The sequence below is a fragment of the Myiozetetes cayanensis genome, unplaced genomic scaffold, assembly GCF_022539395.1.
Source record: "Myiozetetes cayanensis isolate MyiCay16 unplaced genomic scaffold, myiCay2020 scf2-11, whole genome shotgun sequence".
Taxonomy (NCBI): Eukaryota; Metazoa; Chordata; class Aves; order Passeriformes; family Tyrannidae; genus Myiozetetes; species Myiozetetes cayanensis.
Genome location: NW_026087411.1, coordinates 111290091 through 111316142, shown reverse-complemented (window position 1 = coordinate 111316142; position 26052 = coordinate 111290091).

The following is a 26052-nucleotide window of genomic DNA, read 5'->3' as shown; positions in this document are numbered from 1 at the left end:
CTGCTATGTGTGGAAAATTACTATCTTGCTCTACCTCACGTTACTTTGAGGGAAACAGGGAGATACTCATGGCTGCGGTTGTCTTTTTTTTCCCCCCTCTGAACTACTTTTCCACTGATAATATATTCAGAAAAAAATGAAATATTAAGTAGAAATATTATAGAATGGCTTTTTGTTTCACCAGAGGATGACTGATGAAGTGGAGAGGATACCTGTTGAATTTATGGAGCTGATCCATCAGCCTCCCGCTTGACCCACAGCTGTCATCTCCCTACAAATTAATATTTACCACTTTTAAATGCCTTCAGCTGGGGAGAGATGAGAGGGGAGAGGAGGTAAGGCAGGGAAAAACCTAAAAGGGAGGTTTTGTGAAGAATTGCAGGGAACACAGTACATCATAAGGTAATTACAGCTCGACCTGGCCAAGTGTTACTCTGCAATGGTGAATTATAGGCATGAGGCTGCAGCACTTCACTTTCTGACTCGTAACTAAATCAGAATCCTTTTAAGTTTTAATTAATCTGCTTAGCTTTAGTTGTGAGGGAGCAGGGGAGTGGGGAAGGGAGGCAGATTAACCCTTCAATTGACAAGGACTCTCACAGTGTCTCCTCTTGGGCTATTTTTCCCTTAAGCACCTGAGGGAGACAGCATTATCAGTCTGACGTGGGGGCCTATTAGGCTGTGATTTTTTAATTTTTTTTTTTTAATTTGCCAGTGTCTGGTTAGTCCTTTCTATTTCATTATCAAAAACCAATTAATTTTCTGTAAAAGCATCAAATTAATTACAAAATACTATGGAAATATAAAGAATGGAGGAATTTCCCTCTTCTCTCCTCCTACCCTTGCCTCATTATGGGAAATATGTTGGGCCCCTTGGCAGCAAAGCCCTATTAAAGAGCTACAGACTGTCTAGCTCCTCATTTAAAATTCTGTTGATGGTGTCAGGAGGCCTGTGTTATGGGGGTAAGTCCATTTCCACCCACAGAGATCATTTTCCAATTCCCTAGCACAGAAAAATACAGTCATAAAATCATTAGAAGTGGGGCTGGAAGAGACCTCAGGAGGTAATCCAGTCCATGTTCTCTACCTGTTCATCAAAGCTTCCAGGCATGGATACATTACAACCTTTCCAGGTGATCCATTCTGTTTTGCAATGATCCATTTCATTAGGTAGGTGACCCTACTGCAGTTTATATTCATGATAATTTCTCCCATCCTCATTGAATATAGGGAACAGTTTTCTTTTTCCTCTTTATTTCTGATTTCTGGGTATTTGAATATTGTCATTATATCTTCATCAGACTTTTCTCCAGACTATTTTGTCCCTCTTCTTCCTATCTTTTCTTTATGGGTAGCATTCACTGGGGCTCTTCTGCCCTGGGTGGTTAATGTGATAATGGTGAGAATGGAACTCATCCACAGCTTGACTGTCCCTATATCTGGAGCTATGACTGAGATGCTTAAACCTTAGTGTTCAGTGCTATTTGAGATGTCCTGGGATAGTCTACCTGTGTTCCAGTTTCCCACAGGTCCTGTGTCCTGGCCATTATCCACATCTAAAATGGCATTAGATGTCAATGTTTAGACAAGAGGGTTGTGCCCCTTGTAGAGAGAATAAGCTTTCCCAATACCAAGTGGAAATCAAAGCAATGTAACTCACTGAGTCCACTCAGTGAGTTACAGTTTTCACTGTAACAGAGATTCAGTTGTCCAAATTGCAGTGTTTGCTAAAGAGTAAGGTGAACCACCTTCTGGTCATCTTTGGTTTAAATATTAATGAGGTGTCTGTGAGTATAATGGAAGCTTAGACAGGTGGTACTTATATAGATAACTACAGAGAAACACAGAGCTCTATGTGTCCCTGTCAGTGGCAGGGGGATTGGAACCAGATGGACTTTAAGGTCCCTTCTAACCCAATCCATTCTATGATCCTATGGATCAATGTCTGGGTCTGACTACTAATCTACTTCTTGTGATTACCTATACATATGTAGAAGGTTACAGACTCTGAGATGTGAGGAAAAGAACACCATATTTAAGATATTTTCACAAAAACGGGAGATTTCAGGGACTGTAATTCTCATAATTTCAGACCCTTCGTATTTGCAATTCTACTTGCCAAAGATTGACATTAAATGCCTCTGAGATTTCAGTGAGGATCTTTATTAATGGTGGGTGGATGCAGTTATCTCCAGAGGGTTTGTTAAATACGAACATAATGTTTCCATTACATCCTCTCAATTCTGTAGCTGCCGCAGAGGTGAATTCAGGTCATGCCAGAGTAGATACAACTGTGTTTTCTACTTTGAATCCATCTCATATAACTTTGTTTGTCTGCCAGGCTAACATACACATCTGGGTTTAGGTCCAGATGTGCTTTGCTGGATCTCATAAACTCAGACAAGAACCATTCAGAAATGGTGCAATCCCTGTGTGTATGTTTTTATGTGCTTTGGTGGACAGTGGAACTGAGATGTCTGGGAGGAGTGATACATGTGTTTGCACAACAAAAAACAGATTTGGCATTTAGATTATCCCTAAACCTTATAATTGTTATCTCCATAACTAGTACAAAAGGTTCACTGTATTTTAGTTAAACCTACAGTTACACCAATCAAATTACTCATTCCTAGACTCTTTTGATTTTATGTCTCTTACATAACAAAGGTACTAAGTGTTGAAAGAAGAATGCTCATTGCCGAACAAAAAACAGTCCTCTGAACCCACTATCTTAAGGCATCTCAACTTTCCAGTAAGATAGCAGCCCTATCTCATTTTATTTTGGCTCTGAATTCTCCTCCTGGGTCACAATTTAAGCAAGAGGAGTATGTGGAGCCCTAAAGCAAAAACAGCTCCATTTGGCAGCTGATACATTCTCCTCAAAGCTCTCAGAGCACAAGTAGCTGAGATACTCAGAGGACTGAAGGAAAAACTGTATGTTGCCTCTGTAAAGACGTGGGTTTTTCAGGAACAGGAAGGGTGAAGATGGAATTCAAAGCCCTGGAGATCTGAATTTTCCGATCCTGCTTCTACCCAACTGGTGGTGACCACCAAAAAGTCACTCCTGTGAGCAGCATTCTGCTATCCAGTGTGGCTCTCCCCCCAGAATAAGAATGGTCAATCAAGATTTGCAGGCAAGGCAAAACTGGGACTCTTGACTGTTTTCTGGCCATTGCCAGACTGCTGTATTCCTGTCAATGAGGATACAATGGGATAATGGAGTGACATTGTCACTGGTCTTAGCCTGGTCCGTAACCCATTCACTTGACCACTACCCCTACAGATTCTTATGGTACAACAGAGCTCATGAAATCCTCACAAATGTAGAGCAAATCATGTTAATTTTGACTAAACGAAGAAAAAAAAACAACTTTGGAAGGAGGCAAGTAAAGAGGAAGAGGTGAAGGGCCTGTTGTGTAGTCAGTTTGAGAAAGGAGTTTACTACTGTGGAGAACAGTTTTGCATCAGTTGACTCTCTGTTCTGGTGAACTGTGAAGTTTACTTAAGCTATACCCTTTTGTGCAAAGGCCCTGTACAAACATGAGTGCATTTAGCTGACAAGCTTGTTTGGTGGCAAAAGATTCATCTCACCTTTCTTTAGAGACAATAATATAGATAATAATGTCTTAATTAGCTATATTCTCTCATTTAGAGTCAGCAGCCAGAAACTGATGCTTCTAGATCCCAGATTCTCTGCAGTATTTTAGATGTTTGCCAGAAGAAAGGTGAATTAAATATTTGAAGAATCTTTTCAGCATGAATGATTCTAAAAGGAGCCCAGGGTGTCTAGCTCGGATATGTGTGTTAGTCTAGCAGACAAAGTTATGTGAGACAGATCCATGTCTAAAAATACAATTGTGTCTATTCCAGTGGGTACAGAAATTAAAGGTAATAATCTATGCTTATTCCCACTCAAAAAATGTTTCAGAAACTATCAGTCAGTGAAAAATAAATAACTGGAAATAGAAAAAAACAATAAATACAAATTCTACTCACGACATAGGGAAGTCTTGAAAATAAGACCCAGTCTTCAGTTTCTGCAACTTCATTCCATTGAGCTGGGCAGATTTATACCAGCTAAAGATTAGGATCAAAATATAAGCCTAACAACTTTAAATGCTTTAATTATTTATCCAAGGCTGTTTTGACTTGCCCTCTGCAGTTGGCTGTGAGTCAGAGAAAGCTTTAAGTAGTATATTAGCAATTATTAGCCAGCTTAAGCTTTCACTGCATATTAGGAATCAAATCAGACATTTTTATTCTTTTAATTATTATTTTTTAGAGAATGGAAGAAAATGTCTAATTTATCTGTGTAAAATAAAAGGCTAAAATAGAGCTTTGGGGGAAAATGTCCCATTTAAATGCCTGCCAGAATCTGGGAGAAAAAAAAAAAAAAGAAAAAAGGAAGAAAAACCATGGAGAAGCATTTTCCAGCTTCAAAGAACTGTATAAACAGTGGCTGATGGTTGCTTTACTCTCCCTTGCTCATATTTGAAAAAAGTTATACTCTCCAGGGTGCAGAGTGTCAAAAGCAGCTTTATCAAGACATCAACTGAACTTTTACCTTCCATTTTCACTGAGCCATAGAATAGTTTGGGTTGGAAGGGACCTTAAAGATCATCTAGTTCCAACCCCCTGAGCTGCTGGGAAAATTGCTGTAGTGGAAGAGTCTTTGTCTATGGTCTGCAAATATAAGTGTACTTCAACAATGTCAAACACTGAAATGTTTGCCTCCAAACCATGACCCCAAGTGCAACATCCACACATCTTTGAAATCCCTCTAGGGATGGTGACTCCACCACTTCCCTGTGCAGCCTGTTCCAGGCTTTGACAACCCTACGAGTGAAGAAATTTTCCCTCCTATCCAATCTAAACCTCCCCTGGTGCGACCTGAGGCCATCTCTTCTGCTCTTGTCACCTGTTGCCTGGGAGAAGAGTTACAGAAGCCCTGCCCACACTGACTGAGGAGACTTAGATGGTCTTGTGAACTTTTGTTAAATGCTTAGAGATCAGCATGTTGGGACACAAAGGTTCAGACACAAAGGACCTTAAATGAATTTATTCTGTGGAATGTTCTGCAGTGAGTTAGGGAACAGGTATGGGTCGAGCTTGAAAGAAAAACCTCTATCTTTTTAAGTGTCTCTGAAGAGATTGACTCAGATCCCTTAAATTAGTTTCTTTAGATAACAATACACAGGTAGGTGAGGTCATGAGCATCTTAGATCAGCTTGATCTCTATTTTCCATAGACATATTTTCTAGACAAACAATTTTTTTTTTTAATTAAACCAACAGATGCACAGCAAAGAAAAGCAGCATAGCTGGTACTTTAGAAAGTAAATACAAAGACTGATGTATTGATGTTTTGAGGTTTACAAATAGCACTGATAAGATACAAAAGGATGACTAACAACAGGAAGCTAAAAGTAGGTACACTTTCATCTTCATGTGACCTAACAGGGTATAATAACATTGCAGAAACAAGTGCTGATATCTTGAGGTTTCCAACTGCTGAATCCAAGGTAGGATCAGCAAAGGCCAGGAAGCAACAAAGAAATGTATATCTTGATGAGTCTCAGTGTTTTTGTAGCTGAGATCCTTGTGGGAAAAAAATGGCCTTTATAGTGCCAGCTGCTCTGTTTTCCTTCCCTTTACTTCTCCATGCCCCTCAGCCCTGTGATGCTTACAAGGGGTAGATGATCTTCTGCATCACATCCAACTTCAGAAAAGAAATAATAGATCTCCTCAGCACAGGAAGGACATTAACCTGCTGGAGAGAGTCCAGAGGACTGTAATCTAAAGATTAGAGGGATGGAGCACCTCTTCTGTGAGGAAAAGTTGAGAAAATTGGAAATGTTCAGCTTGCAGAAGAGAAGACTTTGGGGTGACCTAATTGCAGCCTTCCAGTACCTGAAGGCAACTTACAAGAAAAATGTCGAGAGATTCTTTGCAATGGCATGGAGTGACAGGACAAGGAGGGATGGCTTCAAACTGAAGGAGAGTAGATTTAGATTAGATATTAGTAAAAAATTCTTCCTTGTGAGGGTGGTGAGGCACCAGCACAAGCTGCCCAGGGAATCTGTGGCTGCCCCATCCCTGGAAGTGTTCAAGGCCAGGTTGGACTGGGCTCTGAGAAACCCATGGCAGAAGGTTGGAACAAAATGATCCAAACCATTCTGTGAGCTCTATGCCCTGGTTGATTGTCTTCAGGCCCTGTATCACTGGTTCCCTGAGCTCCAGGTTTGAGGAACGTGGGGCAGTTGCTCAAGAGGATGAGAAGTATTGTCTGAGGCTCAGCACTGTCTCATCTGTGATATGCTCGTATTGTGCTGGTGAGGTATATTTTGCAGGTTGAGAACCAATGGGAAGAAAAACAACACCCAAGGTTTTTTCAGCCATAAATCCTTTTCAGTTTTACACTTTAGTCAACATGATTTTAATCTCAGTGCAAATCTTTTAGAATAACCTCCTAATATGGAACTGGACTAGATGATCACTGTAGATCCATTCCAGTTGGGCTATTCTATTCCATTCTGTTCTGTTCTAATGCATTGCATTCCATTCTATTCCATTTCACTCCATTTTATTAATGTAGAAAATGAGCAAACCTTTTAGGTACTGGATCTTTATTTTCATACATAAATGCGGCCTATAAACAGCCTATTCCACAGTTTCTTTTGTCTTCAATTTACTGCAACATTTCAATGGTGTTCAATGGTACCCTTGCATGGGAAATAGTTCATGGGACCCCTAAACTGAAATCAATAGGACAATTCAATAAACACAAATGTCAAAAGATACACCTTTGCTTCTGATTCAGTTGTGAAAGTTTAAATTAAACTTGCGCTGAGAAGAACAAGAAAGCAGCCTTTCTTGGCACCAGTAATTACAGTCTGGGATGGCCCCAAAAGTCCTTGCTTTATTTTGAACCAGTCTGACAAACGGTGCAAGTAACACAACTGGAAAAGACAGAGCACTTGGCAAAAGGCTGCAAAATGGCAAAATCATTGAAAGTGCGTTATAAAACATGCAAGGAAGAAATACTCCCCCAAGCAGGACATGTCAGTTGCATGGGCATGGCTGAGAAAAACAGTTGCTTAAAGACTGTGACTTATGAACCTCTGCCATGGAGGCAGAAGAAGTGCCATAGGGGGTGGTTCAGATGGGGAACGGATTAAGCACGAATGTGCAGGAGGAAACTGGAAGAGTCAAGGAAAGTTTCTGAGGTGGAAGACGACATGCCCTAGGAAGACATGGAAAGTTGGGATGAAAAGAAATTCTCCCTGCAGACACAGACCTTGTCTATTATGTTCTACAGCATTTCAGGATTTAGGTTAGAGGACAATGCTTTTGTACTTTGCAAAAATCCTTCTTTTCAATAAGAAAAGACTATACATATACCGATATTTACACCTAGAATTGCTGTCATACTGATGCTTATATCACTAGATACATATACAGGTGTATATATGGAAATAAATTATTACACTGTGCTTTTGTATTATGCTGCTAATTTTCTTCAAAGGGATTGAAATGTTTATGAAAAAAAGAGAAGCTTATTAGGACATGAAGCAGGCTCTGCTGCTTTTAGTCTTAAATTATGGTTTGGGACACAGTTATTATAGTCCTCGGCTTTCTTTTTAGGTCATTCTTACTGCAGTTTGGAAATTGGTTACATATATATATACATTTAAAAGACAATTCCATTATCATCAAAAATTAAGATTTTTTTTTAACTGTCAGTCTCATTGACATCTTTTCCTTAATCTTTCAGAATTGAATATTTCCATCTCCTTATTTGAGATTGCTTTTTAGAAAGCAAGAAATGTTGTGGAGACGGATATTAAGTTTAGGAAAGACAAAATAAAAGAATTTTTCTGTGATAGCTTTTTTTGATGCCCTCATAACATTATTTTTTACAGTTTCACTTAATAGAAAAACCATTTTGGAAGAACCAAAAAGAACTAACTGTGTAAAGCAGAATATCCAGTTCTTGCCCAGGGCTGCTTATGACGTCAGTGTCCTAATAAATCATGATAAAAACAATGTTTCATATTCATAGGCCTGATATGGTCTGAATTTATGAAAATAAGCAAAATATAAGGGTAAAAATTATAGTTGTCACCAGTTTGCATGTGTGGGTACCCAGAAGGAGTGCAGGGATCAGGGTTAGGAGCCCACATGGAAGCTGATTCTCCCTAAAGACATGAAGGTCAACAAGAAGGGCTTCTACAGGCACATCTGCAGCAAAAGGAAGATCAGGAAAAATGTGGGTCTGCAGCAGAATTGAACAGGGGCCTGGTGAAAGATGACAGAAAAAATTGGGAAATCCATGCCACATTTGCCTTGATTTTTCCTGGTAAGATTTGCCTTCAGCAGTCACAGGTGTCAGAGATCAAAAGGAAAAGCTGGAGCAAGGAAGACTCACCATCAGCAGAGGAGGACAAGGTGAGGGAACTTCTAAACCAAGTGGATATATTCAAGTCTGGAAGACCTGACAAGATGTACCAGGAGTACTGAGGCAGCTGTGTGGTCATTCTCAACTACCTTTGAAAGGTCATGGTCATTCCTGAGGACTGGAAAAGAGCAAATCTCACTCTTATCTTCCAGAAAGAGCAAGAATGAGGATCCAGGGAAGTACAGATTGATCAGCCTGTCCTGGATCCCTGCAAAGCTCGATGGAACAAGTTATCCTGGAAAACCCTTGCAAACATACAAAGGACAAGAAGGTGATTAGTTATAGTGAACATAGATTTAGGAAGGGAAAAACATTTCTCCCCAGTCTGATAGACATCTGCACTGAACTAAATGGCTCAGTGCACAAGGAGGGAGCAGTGACTTGGAAAAATCTTTTGGTGCTGTCATAACCACCACAGACAGGGAGATCAAGAGTAAGCTGGATAAGTAGACAGTGAGGTGGACTGAAAACAGACTGGTCACTAAAAGGGGTCACTATTGGGCCAGTGCTATTAATCATCTTTCGTGGCCAAGATGATCAGACTGCAAAGTCTTCAACGATACAAAATTGGAAGGAGTAGTTGATATGAAAGGTGGTTTTGCTGCCATTCAGAGGGACTTCAGCAAGCTGAAGAAATGGGCTAACAGGGATCTCATGGAGTTCAGGAGATGAAAATGCCAAATCCTTTATGCAGAAAGTAGTAACTCCATGAACCAGTACAGACTGGGAATGATGGGGAAAGAAGCTTGGCAGGAAAAGACCAAAAAAGGTGGTCCTGATGGTCAACAGGATGAACATGACCCAGGAATGTGCCCATGCAGCAGAGGTGGCCGGGGACATCCCAGGCTGCATTAGGCAGAGCACTGTCAGCAGCACAAGGGTCCTTCCCCCTCTACTCAGCAGTGGTGAGAAAGATCTGCAACACTGTGTCCAGTGTTGGGCAACCCAGGGTAAAAAAGGGGTGGTCAGGCTGGAATGACTTATGAGAAATGTCAGCAAGATAGTGAAGTTCTTGGAGCTTGGGTAATTGAACACTGAAACAGGGGAACCAGAGGGGTTGTGGAGTCTCCATGCTTGAAGATATTCAAAATGTGACTGGATATGGTTCTGGGCAAGGTGGTCTGGCTGAACAGCTTTAAGCATAAATAGATAATCTCCCAAGACTCTGTGATACTGTAAAACCTGTAGACAGTAATTCTTTAATTTCACTTAAAATGTACCTTTTTTAACCAAAATCTAAACAGAAATGTAAATATAAATTCATTGCTTTTCTCTGTATTATGAGTCACAGAGAAACTGCTAAAATAATTTACAGGAACTATCCACAGGGGATAGGACAGATTAACTATCCAGCCTCTAGGAATAAAAATCATCAACATGGGCATCATGACAATGACTGAAAAGTGGCTGATTCTGCCTGAGTTGATCCTGGTTCAAACAGCAGTGGAGCTGTCACTTCCAACACCCACTGCTCAACTCATTTCCACTGTCCTCCCAAAGCCCTCTCAGTGCACTAATATATTTTTAGAGCCTTCCATTTCTGTTTCCCTGTCACTTTCTGTCCCCATATTCCATGCTATTAGTTTGTATCTATGCACATGATGAGACAGTGTGGAATTTTATTGGCATGACTCGGGCTGACAACCACACGCATGTGCAAGGGATGCAAAGCTCCCACCTTTTTATCCTCCTGCTTTTTGTCAGACAGTAATTTAAAGTGGAATAGTCGCAATACATTTTCACTGGAGAAGTAAACAGATAAAAGTAAGAAATGTGTCTATAAAATAATTTGGGAAATTATAGGATATTCCTCATACCTCGTCCAAATTCTATAACCCTCTTTTTTTAAATTGAATATGCTTTTTCCTCCTCAGTAATCCCGTGTGAATCCGTGAAAGAGGTTTTCTGAAGAGTAGAAATGTACTTTGTGGATATTCACTGTCTACTTAGTCATCAAAATTAAATGTTCTTTTGTGGATGTACCTATGGTTTTCCACTGACAGTGAAAAAAGTCCAGACATGTAATCTGAACACAGAGAATATCGCCTGCCTTAACCAATGGACATAGTGAACATTCCCTGGGCAAATTAAGCTGATAGTATCTGGCCCTGAAGTGTCATAGCAAACCATAAGGATTTTTTAATATGACTTTCCTCATGTCATATAGAAAGAACATGGGAAAAAGGAAGAGGTGTGACTTGGAGATCATTCCATCATCCCCTTTCATTGGCTGCAAAGATGTGTAGGCCATAAACAAAGAGAATTACTTTGGAAAGATTTGAAATGGAGATTGTGCTGGAACAACAGAGGCTTTTGAAACCTGTTAGAATGTGTAAATGGATTCAGATGAGGTCTCCAAAAGTATTTCATAACTAATGATTATGGACCAAAGAATGTTTTTGATCTCTAATAACTGGCACCGGTGAAGACTCAATTTATCCTCATTAACCAAAGATCTTGACCAGTAAACAAATGCAATATTGCTTTCAGTAGGTGAGAAATATGCTTGAAAGGAGGAGGAATGAAAGGGGAAGAAAAGAAGATATTTTATATGGTTTCCTTAAATAAAGGTTGAAAATTATATAGAAATAGCTTTGTGGATTCAGAAGGGAAACATCTGCCTTTTCCTTTGAAGAAAAGGACTATTATCACATGGTAGTGATTCTTGTGCAGGGTCAGAAGTTGGACTCAATGATCCTTGTGGGTCTCTTCCAGCTCAGGATATTCTGTGTTTCTGTGATTCTATTTAGATCATCTCCAGCCAATAAATACATGGTACAATTTTAGTACAGTCTGCTTGGATAAAGTTGACCCCAAGAGCAAAGAGTAGATAAATTTTAAATCACCATTGGAATTGAGCACAGGTTAAACACTATCATTCAGAAAGTCTGTGAGATACAGTACCTATACCAGAATCTTAAATTTCCAGGAAGGATATAAAAATAACAGTAAAAATATACAAAATAACAGCAAAAATAAATTTTCCAAGAGCAAGCTATCCTGAAGATTTCCTCCACAAAGAAATAAATGTTAACAGGTAGTTTATTCTCTCAGATCTAGCAGTGTAATCTGCAATAATATGGGACATACAGCAGGAGAATTGTTTCCTTATTCCTCATTCCAAAACAACTTGTGTGTTCTTGAATTGTGCTGCTACTTCTGGTTTTTTTTTGGGTAGTGACATTGTCATCCAAATTCCTTTACAAAGCCCTAAGAGATCATGGAGCAAAAATCATTATAAATCTATGAAACACTTATCTTCTTTCATCATCATTGTACCAATAATCTTTGCTGCCCTTTGTATTAAATTTTCTACTTATAGCACCTGCAGTACTAAGATTACCAGGAATTTTATTGCAATGACACATAATTTTTTGGTGCCAGTGCTTTGACACTATTCCCAGAGGGTGAACTTTTTTACATCACCTGGACCAACTTACTGTTGACAAAGAAATAAGTCACTCCCTATGATGCCTAAGTAAATATTTAAAACCTTAAATTTATTATGTATTCTTGAAAATCTCAGTTGAAACTTTTGCAGAAAAACTGCAACATATTTCTTATTTATGGATCATTAATTTATTGCAAGCTGCTGGTGGGTCATTTTTTTACAGAGTATTGAGAAACAAGGTGCTGCTCACTTGAAGTGGTAAATATTACAAAGTATCTGTGGACATGCATTTTGAATACAAATCAGAAAATTTCCATTACATATGCAATCTCCTTTTTTCATTTCCCATTATACACTCAGCAATATTATTGAAGAAACAGAGTTTTATAAAAGCTCATACAAATGCTCATTTCCTCAGTCTACGATCCGACACAAGGAAATACTGATAAGGTTATCTGCTTCTTTTATTGGACTTATTAATTTTGCTGAATATATTCCAAGACATGATGTATCCTTCAGAGCAGTCTAATGCAGAACTCAACATTAGAGGAGGAAGGAAAACATGCTTATTGTGCAGTGCTGTGATAGGTCAGCTTTTGAACTTCAGAACTGCTGGTGTTCACAATTTCTGAGTGGCAATTATTCAGTATCTCCAAAAAGTAGCTTAATGTACACTGAAACAGCTCAAGTATCACAGATTCTTGCATGTGTCCTGTAAAGCATTTCAACTCAATAAAGGAAAAATAAATTTCTTAGCATAAGGTCAGTGGGGCAATAAAAACTAACCCATAGCATTTTACTGCCATAGAGAAGCTGCCACCTGATTCCGGCTGTTTTATTCCTGCTTGTTCAAAATGTTAATAAAAGAGTTTGTTCTGTAGTAATGCCTGCTGCCTTCTCCTGTAAAGTTATAGATATATAAAATGTTTCAAACATATTTATGTAATTTATATAGAGAATTATATATATATGCATATAAAAAATATATACATAACTACAATTATATGACATTGTTTTCCTACATTTAAAAAAAGAGATCCTCTCCAGGACTCTCTGTGCAGAAACATATGCACACAAGCAACCTATGGGTCAAATGCTTTTTGGGCTTGATAGACTTATTGAGCAGGAGCAGCTGAAACATTCAGCACATGCCATTGTCCCATTGTACAGGGCCATCTCCAGGACATCTGCCCAAGACCTGTAGATGACCTTTGCAGGAGAAGTCTCTGTTGAAAGAAGCTCAAATTTTCATTAGCTCAGTGAAAAAAATTAAGAATTTGAAAAAGTCAGAATTTACCTCACTGATATCCCAGAAGATTGACCTGTTTTTCTTCTATGAAAATATCTTGTACCCAAACATTTACATCTTGGGCCTAATGCTCAGTCAAATCGGAATGCCTCTTCTTTTTTTTTTGCAGAAACAAAGTGAACTGGGGAAGAAGGAAGCATAAAGTTCTTTCAGTTCTATGAACTGCTTTAGCATCTCTCTTTTATTGTCTTATTATATGTAAATATATATACATGTGCATCAAAATATTATATATAAGTAAATATTAGCGATCAGGTTCTACATACATATGAATGTGTGGAGCATGTCCATGTTGGATGTCCCACACCAGACCTTTGTAGAACGACCTCATTGTAGATTGGTCTCACTGGAAATACTGAGGGCCGAAAGGGCTTCAGGTTTAAATAATTCTCTTGCCCTTCCAGGTGGTTCATCACTCCAGGTCAAGTTCAAGATACATTGATGAAGTAGCTTAAGGGAAGGTCACAGAGCTGCAGCTTCCCTTCCCTAGAGTTCCAGGAAAGTAGGATATTTTGTGGCTAGTTGGGATTTCATAGCAGTTATCAGACAGGACTAAGACTACTGAACAAAACAAGAGACCAAACCTTATTTAAAATCAAAATTATGTTTCCAGTGTCTGGAGCAAGATGTTTTCCATTTGCACAAAGTGTTTTAAAGCAATAATTTTTGTCCTTCTGCTATTTGAAGTATTTTTCTGTAGGTGTCATAACTTTTTCTAATACTTTGTATGGCAAGTTGGATTTCTTTGTTTAAACGAACAGCTTTTGTTACCTGTGCTTACACTGAATAATTCCATTCAACAGAGCTTTTCTATTATCCTCTCTGCTCAGCACTTAGGAGCATCTCAGCCAAAATACTTTATGATTTTCTGGTTTTGTGTTTTGCTTCTGTGACAGGGAATCATCCAGTGAAACTGATCCTTCTCAGGAGCTGTGTGGTTGTTTTGGAAACTAGAAGGTTGGAAAAATGTTTAAAAAAAAAAAAAAGACTTGCAGGATACCTCTCCCGATGAACCCTTGAGGAGAGAGGGCTGGAAATGATCATCTATTTTAAAAAAGATATGATGTTCTTTCACATGCAAATTACCAGAGATCCAACTCACATAGTTCATATCCCAATAGGAGGAAATACAGCAGAGCTGACAGATGTCATCAGTTGACTTAAATGACTGCATAAAAATTCACAACGTAAGTCTTTTATCTACAAACCCTGCATGTTTTAAAAAAAAAAGAAAACTGTGCCAGTGGTTATAGGCTCTTACTTTGACTGCTAAGCCTTTGTCACCTGCAATTCCATGGATAAACAGTTCTGAATTGTGTGACTTACTCAACAATATCAATAATTGGAATATAGAATGGTAAAGATATAGATTTTTAAAACAACAAAAAAAAATTACTCCTGTGCACGCATGTTTCTTTGTGATCCAACGTGCAACATTTTTATAGGCTGTATGTCTGCAAGAACACATATATAATGATGTTTAATGTGTAGTTGAGAGCAAAATTATTGCAGTTTTATATATATAGTGAAGCCATATAACAAAAGAGCAGTAGCTGGTGTTTGCCCTTATATGAGATGCAGTCATATAATGGAGAGCCTTAAAGCAAAGGGTTTACTGTACTTTGGGAATTAATCACATAAACTATAAATTGGGTTCAACAGGCTGGCTGGGTAAATAGGCGCAGCTAATGAGGACACTATGAGATCTTATAAGAGCGCTGAGTGCCCCAGGACAAAAGTGCCGAGCTGCACCTGATGGAAAACTAGAAGACATCAAAGCATAAAGGATTAGTGCTCTCACAGTGTTGAGAAATGGCCAGGGGGAGATTCACCAACTTATTACCCACATCCAAGCTAATCCTGTTATCTGCAAAATATGACTGTGTTCAGGAACTGCCACCACCTAAACTTGCAGGAGACTAATTCTGTGTTTACATGGACAAAAGTGCGGGGAATTTTCAGCCGGGAGAAGAATATGAGAGATGAGAATTTTTAAGGGTTTCCTTTGTGTCGAATGCTTGAAGAAGGGAAAATATAAAATTAGTTCTTCAATGGTTGCTCTGTATCCTATACGGATATCCTATAGGACAGAAACCCTTTTCTGGGGATACAGGGCAAAAGTCACATAAAATTTGTTCTCCCTTGTTTAGCTGGAATGTAGTGGCACTTTGCTAAAAGAAAATCAAAATACATTGAAAGTACCTTTGAAGATGAGAGGGATTGATAGTCCCCCAATATCCCTGCCCAGGAAATCTTTTGTGCAGCAAATGTCTGCCTGATGTTTTTTTCAGTGCAATAAAAGAAGGTGAAAAATATCCCAAGGTCCTTGCCAGCACACCACAAAATATAATTCATTATCCAGCCTAAGGTATGTGAGTTGGCTTGAAAGTTTTGGGAGAGATTTATAATTACCAGTGCTAGAAATATAATTTTTTTCATACCAAAGATCCATCTGGTACAATCACCACCTCTGGTGAACAATGGACCCTATTTTTCAATTTGAATAAAACAGAAATGGACCCAAACAGCACCTCTTGGAGCAGAGGATTCCAGGGAAAAGCGAATAATTTAGGGAAAAGGTCTTTAATTTATATTTAATCTAAACACCCAATATGTTCCTTCCAGTGGCTCGTCAGCACCAAGGCTGGCTGCCTTCAGGGCAGAGTTTAGGCCTGATTACCCAGGCAAGCCCATGGCTAAGCATTTATATGGCATTAAGGAACACCCCCGGCACACGGGTCTTGCAGGCAAGGATTTATCTAGCTATCTAAGGGAAATGATTAATTTTGTAGGTTTTAAGTTTTTAGGGATGTAAGAATGCCAGAGTGCCTGGTGATGGAAAAGACTCATTGTGAGGATGGCATTGCCTGCAGGCTCCCCTTGGCTCTCTCGCTGGTGCTGTTTAACAGCACCATACCCAAGTTGTGAGAATATTGCAATTAGTGGCCTCCGTGGTGAGTTGAAACTGGTGATTACCTCTTGTCAGTGAATCAAAGTAATAGGGGAAGATCGTTGTGGGGACCCCAGGATACCTCTGGAAGCAAATTAATACCCTTAACTTGCACATCAGCCCTTCCCACTTGGGTCCTTTCTAACCCTGGCTGCCTCTGGAATTCTTTTTTTACTTCTCCGTTAGCATCAACAGTCTGGTAACCAGACCAAAAACAATCACCAGCAAACTCCTTGACTATTTACTGTTTTTCAACCCAGACATTAATGGATCCTCCTCTTCTCTCTATAAACACATATCTCTTGATGGTAGAGAAAGGCTTTTTCAGTCAAAGGTTGGACTTGATGATTTTGGAGGCCTTTTCCAACTTTAATGATTCTGTGATTCTGTGAAATGACCAGGAAATAGATCAAGGGATGTTCACTGGATGTTCCTTCATTCATATAACTATAACAGATACCAAAATTTCTCAAAGGCTTCTTGATTTTACGGAGTTCTTTCTTTCGAAAAGCAAAAAATATTTTGCCTTTTTGTTTGTTTGTTTGTTTTTGTTGGTTTTTTTTTGTTTAAATATACGTAAAAGCTCCACTTCTACCTTTAGGAAGATGTCCTTTACTGGATGGTGAGGCCCTGGCACAGGTTGTCCAGGGAAGCTGTAGATGCCTCATCCCTGGAAGTGTTCAGGGCCAGGTTGGTTGGGGCTTGGAGCAGCCTGGGCTAGTGGAACATGTCCCTAGTAGGCAGCCTGGAACTGATGTACTTTAAGGTCCCTTCCAACTCAAATTATTCTGTGATACCATGACTCTGTGATTTTTTTTTTTTTTCCTAATTGGGATCTCTCTTCCTTGAGTCTTGCTTGAGATAGTTTTTTATTTTATTTCTCTTGAAAATATGCAAAAAAAAATTGAAAATGTGTCAATTGTTGGATTCAAAGCCAAATATTTTAATTTTGTCAGGGTAAAACTCCTTTGAATTCAATTCAAGATATATCCATTTGGCTTTTTAATTTACAGAAAACTGTTTTGCAGTTTTTTAAGCTTCCTAAGAGATTTGAAGATCCATTACAGTCATTTCCCTAGCTAGGTGTTTCAGAGAGCTATCAGTGAGGTGAAGAAAAGCTTCAGCTAAGACACAAATTGCTAGGAAAAAAAAATAAAAAGAGAGAAACCAATAGAATAAAGAGGAACAGACTTGTAGCCATTAAAAAATGGAGTAGTTTTATGAAACCCTGATAATCATATAAATTTCTTCATGTTCTTCTGATTATGAGCTGAAAAATATTTCTACATTTCTTAGTTTTTCATCTTGTTTAAACCAAAACAAAAGGACAAGACAAAATACTGTGGATTCAAAATAAGAAGGAAAACAAAACCTGATTCCTGCCTGGAACCTGTAAGTGCCAACATGAAAGTCATAACAACTGTTTCCCTTCTGGTTTTAGACCTTTGCTGATCTAATGGGAATCAGGAATGAAAATTAATAATACCTACTAAAAATTTTGCTTTTGTTAATGATTTGACATACTGAAGCACAATTCTGGATGAGAGAACAGAAGCCTCAGAAAAGATGCTGACAGCTAAATTAAAACATGAAATTTGAGGCTATTACTTATACAAATTTTATATTTAACCTGAAATTGAGGAGTGTTAATGAAAGATAAATGTTTTATTGAAGATTTTCTGATTTTGAATGCTTGGTGGTTTTGGCTTTGAGTTCAAGTTGTGACTGTTTTTATCTTCTGACCTCTTGCCAGAATTTTTTTCTCCCCACCCTGCCTCTCTCCCCAAGCAAATTCATTTGCAATAATCCTAATATGCTTCACTATTTTTAATTTTTCAGAAGTATAGATCACCTCTTCACAAATAAAGTTATCATAAGAATTCACAAATTTGCATCTTGAGCTTTAATTACTTCTGAAGTTCATGATGCATAGATCCCAAAATTGACCCAGGTTCACCCAAAATGCATAGAATCGTAGACTCAGGAAATATCCTGAGCTGGAAGGAGCCTGCCAGGATTGTTGAGTCCAATGAACAAAGGCAACAAGTCCCTGATGATTCCAGAGTGAATCTGTACAGGTTTTTTTTGGCCCTGGGCAGACATCAGCTCCATTTGGTGATCCTCACCTTATTCAACTAATATGTGCACTTACAGATTTATGTAAACATGTTTTGCAGCTGAAGAAAAAGTAAAATTATGTAGGTCAATAATTCCTCCCCTTCCACCTGTTCCCCTTTCCCCAAAACATATCAAAAAACACTGAAAACACTTAGTTTATACTGCTTAGATTGAAAGGATTTTTTTTTCCTCTGTAGTCCAGTCTGGATCACGAAAAGTGACAATAGTGGAGTCCTTAGCTTGCCCCTAAGTCCTTCTAGAATTAACTCTACGAAATATTTTGTTTCTGTTAACTAAATATTGTGCTTTCATTTCCCAAAGCTATGAAAAATGTCAATATAACAAATTTCAAACTACCAACGAATTTTCTCTTTGTAGCTGCAGAACTATGGTGACTTTAGTTTCTCTATATTGATGTTTTATGCTTTTGAGAAGCCCAGAGAAGAAAAAAAGTCAGTTTAGTTTCCGTGATTTCTGGGCTCCTCAGGACAAGAGAGGCAAGGGCCCCTTGGAGTGGGTCCAGTGGAGGATGACAAAGATGCTGAAGGGACTGGAGCATCTCTCTTATGAGGAAAAGCTGAGGGAGCTGGGTATGTTCAACCTCAAGAAGAGACACTGAGAGGGGACTCATCCATGTCTTTCAAGGTCTGCAGGGAGGGGGCAGAGGATGGACCAGGCTCTGCTTGGGGGTGCCCAGCAATGGGACCAGAGGCCACGGGCAGAAACTGATGCCCAGGAAGTTCCACCTGAACATGAGGAAGAACTTCTTTGCCGTGCAGTGACTGAGCACTGGAACAGATTGTCCAGGGAGGGTGTGGAGTCTCCCTCACTGGAGATCTTCCAGAACCATCTGGACACAATCCTGTGCCGTGTGCTCTGGGATGGCCTTGCTTAAGCAGGGAGGTTGGACCAGATGGCCCACTGTGGTCCCTCCCAGCCTGACCCATTCTATGATTCCGTGATTCTGTGTGCATTTAAGAGACATGTGACAAGGCATTTACCTCACTTAACCTTTTAGAACTAAGTAAAAGGTAGTTCTCAAAGTTTTATTCAGTGGGGTTCTTGGCTTAAGAGTATCTACCCAAATAACTGCATGTATTTGCAGCATATATAACTATATATGGGCTGGTCAGCTTCTGTAGTCTGCTGGAACTGTTGGTGTGCAACTCATACACAGATATCTAAAAGGGTGACTTAAAGATATCTGTAGTTAGATTAGGTGAATTCTACCTTTTCCAACCACTTTATTCTCTTCATTATCTGAGCCAGGAATGCCCACACTTCATCTTTTGTTTTTCTGTTTCATAGCAATCTTTTCATACCCAAAACAGAAACGTTCTCAGGGACTGGCTGGTGTGTACCTTTGAGTTTTTCATAGACTCATGGAAGGGCTTGGGTTGGAAGAGACCTTACAGATTATCTGATTCCAACCCCTCTGCCATGAGCAGGGACACCTTTCACTAGACCAGTGTACAGATGCTACCAAATATTTTGGATTGTCCTCGTGTCAGGGCACCTGATGCTCTGTTCGCTCACCTTGGTATAGGACAATTCATACCCTAGTGAAGAGATTAAGTCTGGACATTTTAAGTTCACTTTCAGCAACGTGAAGTTAAGCAGTGAAAAACTCATAAAACTAAGTCGCATTTTGCAAGGTACATTCAAAATTTTGGGATAGACTGAGGAGCAGGAAAGGCCTGAGGTGAGCAGTGTCTTTTAAAGAGCCGTCAATGTACTCTGGGCCTGCTTATGGCCATGTTTGGCTGGAAAGCACTAATTAGATTAGATATACTTGGCTAGAAGGCAGAAAGCTTAAAACATTAACTTTTTAAACATGTGCATACATTTAGAATATAACGTATTCTGCTTTTTGGAGGTATACTCTGAGTAAATATCTTGCCAGCATGATGTTATCCCTTAATTTCTCATGTGAAAATACTCTGTTTCAGAGTCAAATCCTGCTATTGCACACACAAACACACACACACACACACTTCTTTTTCACAGTGTTCAGAGAAGAGCGTGGATCCAAAGATAGTACTAATATTTTCTGTTTTTCAATTAGGAAATACATAGAAATACTATACACTTATTGTCACTTCGAAAATATTGGAGGGATTTTTAAAGATTTTTTTTTTATTTTTAATTCATTTGTTTGTTTATGATAACTGAGGAGAGGGCTATATAAGCAAATTTTTTTTCTTCAGTAGGGATTGCTCAAAGCTTCTAAACAGTGTGGACAACCTTGAATTTTGTTGTCTTAGCAGGAGGTGATGGACAAATGCATGATCCCATGGCAATCTACCTTCATGGTTTACCATTCCTGTACTTGTTTTTTTTCTGGAGCACACAAAACCCCTGCCTAAACATGCAGGGTTACAGAAAACAGAACAGTCAGAATATCTTCTCTTTGGGAATTGTATAAACTTGAAAAACTCTACTACTGTCACTAAAAATTACCTCTGGGAAGAACTGAGAACAATATTGGGTCAAACGAGAGTGAAGTGGTGATTTGTACACTGTGGAGTTAAAATGGAGGAATGTTTGTGGGATCACTTTTTGTAGCATCCACAGGTAGAAGTTCTTTGTTTACCTTTTAATTTGAAACAACGTAATGGATAGAGTGAAAAAGAACAGCCAAATCCAGCAGGTTTTGTTCACCTCTGTGTTCTGTGTCCATCCAAAGTAACTTCTGGGTTGATTTTCAGGTTTTAGGGATTTTTTTTTTTTAAAGAGAAGGTCCTACAAACTCATGGGAACTTGAGGGATTTTAAATTGAGGAATATAGTCCAAAATTAATTATTCTGGGATTTAGAATTCCTTAGAAGTTCCTTTTCTGAGACTTAGGTTCAAAACCTTAATCTATTGGACATTTATAATGGGTCTTTGGGAGATCTGCATTTAGGAAAGTCAACACCCTATTCTACATATTGTAGTTTGAAATTATGCCATTAGGCTTTTGTTCTACACTCTGGGCATTCCTGAAAATAAAATTCACAAATAAACACAGAGTTTGGACAGTCACTGGGGATTTGAGATCTTGGGCTTCAATCTTCTGAGGAGGTGGCTGTCTGAATCTCACCTGCAAACTCATCTTTTCTTTCAGGCACTTTTAATTTCATAGGATTTGCAGTTCTCAGACAATGTTCGAATGAAGAATTTAGAAGGTTTTAGGGTTTTTTTTTTAACCTGCTCCACTTCATAGACAGTGGATGTGATCCTTCTGTGCTCTTTCAGGCATTATCTGTAGTACGAAAGTAATGAAGCTGTAGAAGAGAATTTTTCCACTGTTTGTAAGGAGAAAGTAGGATATGTGGTAATCTTAAATCAGGTGAATCCTAACCCACTAACTGGGACAAGCTGTTGTGTCAATAGAATTGCCTATTTTGTAAATCTTTATTGGCTTTATATGTGCACCTTTGTTCATCCCATCTGACTGAGCTGCCTTGGATTGGGATGAAATTGTTCCAGGGTCCTTCTGTAGCCAATGGAGTTTGATTTATGCTTCCATAGATTTAGATCTCAGCTGAACCTCCTTGATCTCTGGGGAGCTCATTTCTGTGCTTGTTGAACAGAAGGCATTGGAAAAACTTGGAACAGAGAAATTTGGCGTGGAACTCATTCCCTTTCAGTTCAGCCTAAATTAGTTTGCAGGCCACAAGTCCTTTATCCCTTAACAGGGACAGATTGCTTCTCTTTCAGGACTGGCTAATCCTAAATATACTTAAATCCCTTCCTGTTCCACTGAAACTTCAGGGCTGCTTTAACCATATTCAATTTAGGGAAGTGTGAAGTAATCCAGGGTCCTGTCTCCAGGACAATGTTGGTTTCCTAATTCCTGAAGGTCTAATGTAACAGACTCGTGCATTTGGGAGATTGTTCAGATTTGTGCCCCCTTCTCATCTCAACATCCTGAATACCAGCCTGAGTTAGCCTTCCTCCAATCTTTTTACTATATAATTCCATGGATTTTGTGTCCTCTCCTCCTCAAGTACCTAAAGAGAGGATACTAGATAATCTGGAAACTAAAACATGAGGTTAATCCACATCAGGTTGATCAGAACCTTGAATTTAGATCTCCTAATTCACCATTACCAAAATACAAGTTAATAATATTTGCATCCCTAAAGGGGGTTAGATGACTTGCATCCCAAAATACCATGTGTTCCATACTGATTCCTTGTACTCTTGGCAGAAGAAAGTCTACTTAGATTATCCTGTAAATGTTCCTAGAGAATAATAAGGAAGTATTACCATTAGGCAGACCAGAATGTTTAGAATTAGTACAGAAAATTTAGGTGGTTATTTAAGACATACTGAACCAGTCCAAGTGCTGAAAATATCAGTAACAAAGTTTGGACCTAGGCCAGGTGACAGGTTTGCACCTTTTGACACTTAAAGGCTTAATTTTTAGCAAAGCAACAACCAGAGGAGTTGTACTGAAGTCTGCTCCAGCCCTTAGTTCATCTATTCCCCAGTTCCCATTTTTAAAATGTGAGTATTGATGCAGTGGCTGTGAGATTACATCTGTTGAGGATAATGAAGTGTCCATATGCTGTGGTGATGGTTATCATCCAAAGACTCAGGAAAGGAGTGGCCTCAATAAATTGCTGAACAAATTTACTCCTGACAGGGCTGTGAGATCAAGCCCTAAAGCCAAGATATCACAGAAGTCTTGGCAAACAAATCAGATATGCTGTGTCTCAGAAACGACGCTGCTCTGCAATGGATAGGGCTTCTCCTCCTTGCAGCACTGAAAAACCTCCGTGGTTGGAACAGGGACATCTCGGGGTTCCCTAAATTGTACCAGAGTCACAAAGGTAGCAAGAGGTGACTTTATCTCTGTCCTTGCTCTGGGCTGAGCTTTCTTTACTGTCCCTTGCACGTTAAGTTCAGCAAAGCAATATGAATAAAGCTCCGTGTGTCTGGGGACCAAGAGGTAATTCAGGCTCCCTGAAAAAGAATTTAAACAAAAAAAGAGTATAGGCTAAGGAATGTTTCTGAGGAAAAGTTGTTCCCTTACTCTTAGAAGGATACATAACCCTGAACTGTCACAGTTTGCATAGTGCTGTGTAGGGGCTTTTAATGAGCATTGAAGCCAGAAGGCTTTCCTACTATATTTGCCTAGTTGGCATTACCTTTCCATGGTTCTAGGTGAAGTGGTAGGACAATACCCACAATTCCTTCAGCTCCCAACCCGCTGCAGCTCCAGCTATAGTAGCTGACAATGTAATACTCATTCAGCAGCTGATTATAATTAAAAATATCAGAATAATTAAAGTCCTCAGCTTGACAAGCAGAGCCATAACTTTGCCTTCAGACATTCCTCTCTAATTAGTTAATTAATCCTAATGCAAATTATAAGCAATAATTAGTCAGCCAAGCTTGACATAAAAGTCTGCTGACTTAGAGCTAAAAGGCTTTTCTGGTTGTTGGTTTGCAGCTTCTTAAGGTGTCTTTTGTCCACTCATAGTTTTTGTGTCTCCAGTCCTGCTAACTTGGTGCTGATATATGGATATGCAAATGAGTTTGCAGAGTGAGAAAACACAGCTATAAAAATTTACACTACCAAAGGCACTATTTTATTTGCTTAATAAACTGGATAGTCATAATGTGTATAGAATATAAATAAAACATCACATATGCATTCTAATATAAGCAAGTTTTTGTACAAATACATACAATGAAGAACTTTCCCATTTCCGTGTTTAGCAGAATATATTTGCCTTTAGATGGTTTGAGATGTTCTGGTCAATGTCATAACGTAAAAGCCATTGTGATTCTAAGATGAAGCAAGGTTCCGATCTCCCATATCATAAATGAAATCAAATTCTTTTGTACCAGGACAACAGGTATTTGATTCACATTTTTCCATAGGTTTTTAACAGATCAGGACTCTGTTAAAGTGAGATAATTTGAATTATCATCAGATAAATCAAAAGTGTGAATATTGCATTTCACAGGGCAATGCTGCTAATATTGGTGTGTTGCATTCCTCAAAGCCACAGTGTTGACATATCACAGCAATAATCCTGATTGACTTGGAACACTCATGGATGTTTTGGTATTTATTCTTTTAAAGCATTTTGTCTGAAAGTGTTCTTATTTATATTAAAAAAAAAAAGTTACAGTGCTTAAAAAAATGGGAAGAAAAACATGAAAAATATATTCAGAATGCATAAAGACCTTGTGGTGAGAATCGTTTTTCTAAGAGAGTGATAATAAGTACATTTTTTATATTAGAAATTTCTTTTATTGTAGCTTCTCATGTAGTTAAAGGTAAGTGAGATCAAAAGATAAGACACCTGCCTCTCTATTATTATACTCCTGGTCTACTGGAAGGTGTCGCTGCCCATCGCAGGGGGGTGGAATGAGATGATCTTTGAGGTACCTTCCAAGGCAAACCATTTTCTGATTCTATGATTCTGCTCACCTGTTTTTTTGGTGATGGTTTAATCATGTTAAATATTATGGCTATGAAGAATGAAACCCAGAAGCCTGTGTTTAACCTGCACTTTTCTGAGCCAAAGCAGTTCCTTTCCCTGTTCTAGTAACAGAGTATTGAGAAGAGAAATAAAAAAGCTGGTGTCAGGATAAAACCAGATTAACTTATCTGAATTCCCCTGAATTTGTAACATTTTGACTCAGTCTAGACTTTTAAGCATCTTTAATGAAGCTTAAGCAAAACTTTAGTCAAGCCCCATTTTTATTCTTTAATCCTCATCTCACTTTAGCTTAACTGTCTGAGCTCTGGAGAATAAGACCCAAATAGACGTTTTCTAGACTTAGAGAAGAAGAGAGATTCATATTGTAGTCTAGCCAGAATCATCCCTGGGGACACTGATCTTTTTTGCACTGTCTACAGAGGGAAGATAAGGTGATGATAGCCCCAAATTAAGCCTCTCAGTTAAGTGCCTAAAGCTGGGTGAGAAAATCTGAGCCTTGTTAAACAACTTGGATGTTCCAAACTTGGATGTCATTAACTATTTATGGTGTTGCCCTACTGTCTCTCTATTCACTTGGTGAAACAAATAAAATAGAGCAGGGGCTAATATTTTATAAATTGCACAATGGATTTCAAAAAAGCTCTTTTCAGGCATTTTCATCTTTGAATTTACAGGCTGCGCAGAGAAACCCAAATGATTCAAGAATGATCAGGTAAATTGTCAGGGACTTGTTGAGCATTTCTTGAGGCCATTAAGGAATGTAGATTCAAGTACCGAAAATGCAGATGAGAACTCTTTTTTTCTACCTTTCCATTGGCAAAATTAGTATACAAGAATGTGGAACTTCTAAAGATAGAATCACACAATTACATGAGTTGGAAGGGACCCTTGAAGATCATCCAGTTCCAACCCCCTGCCATGGGAAGGGATACTTTCCACTAGACCAGGTTACTCAGGCTCACACCCAGCCTGGCCTTGGATACTGCCAGGGATGGGGCAGCCAGAGCTTCTCTGGACAACCTGTGCCAGGGCCTCATTATACCCTGAGTGGGAGATAGAGTAATCCCTATTAGTCAAAGTGCCCAGAAATAAATGAGAAGAACCATCATCCATTGACAATTACAGCTCCAGACCCTCCTCTGCTCTTCCTTCACTCCTTTCAGCAGGTGTCAGGAAATTTCTGGAGTTAATGACAGGAATTCCTGACCCTCGAAGAAACTGAAGGGGAATCATCTACATTTAACTGTTGCATGTGTTCTGAAACTTAGCAAGGTTTCTTTCCCCACCACCACCACCCCTGACTTGGCTTTCATTATGCAACATTTTAGATGTGTGAATTATTTTTCCACTAATGAGAAGTGCAGGGATTTGGGGTGCCAAT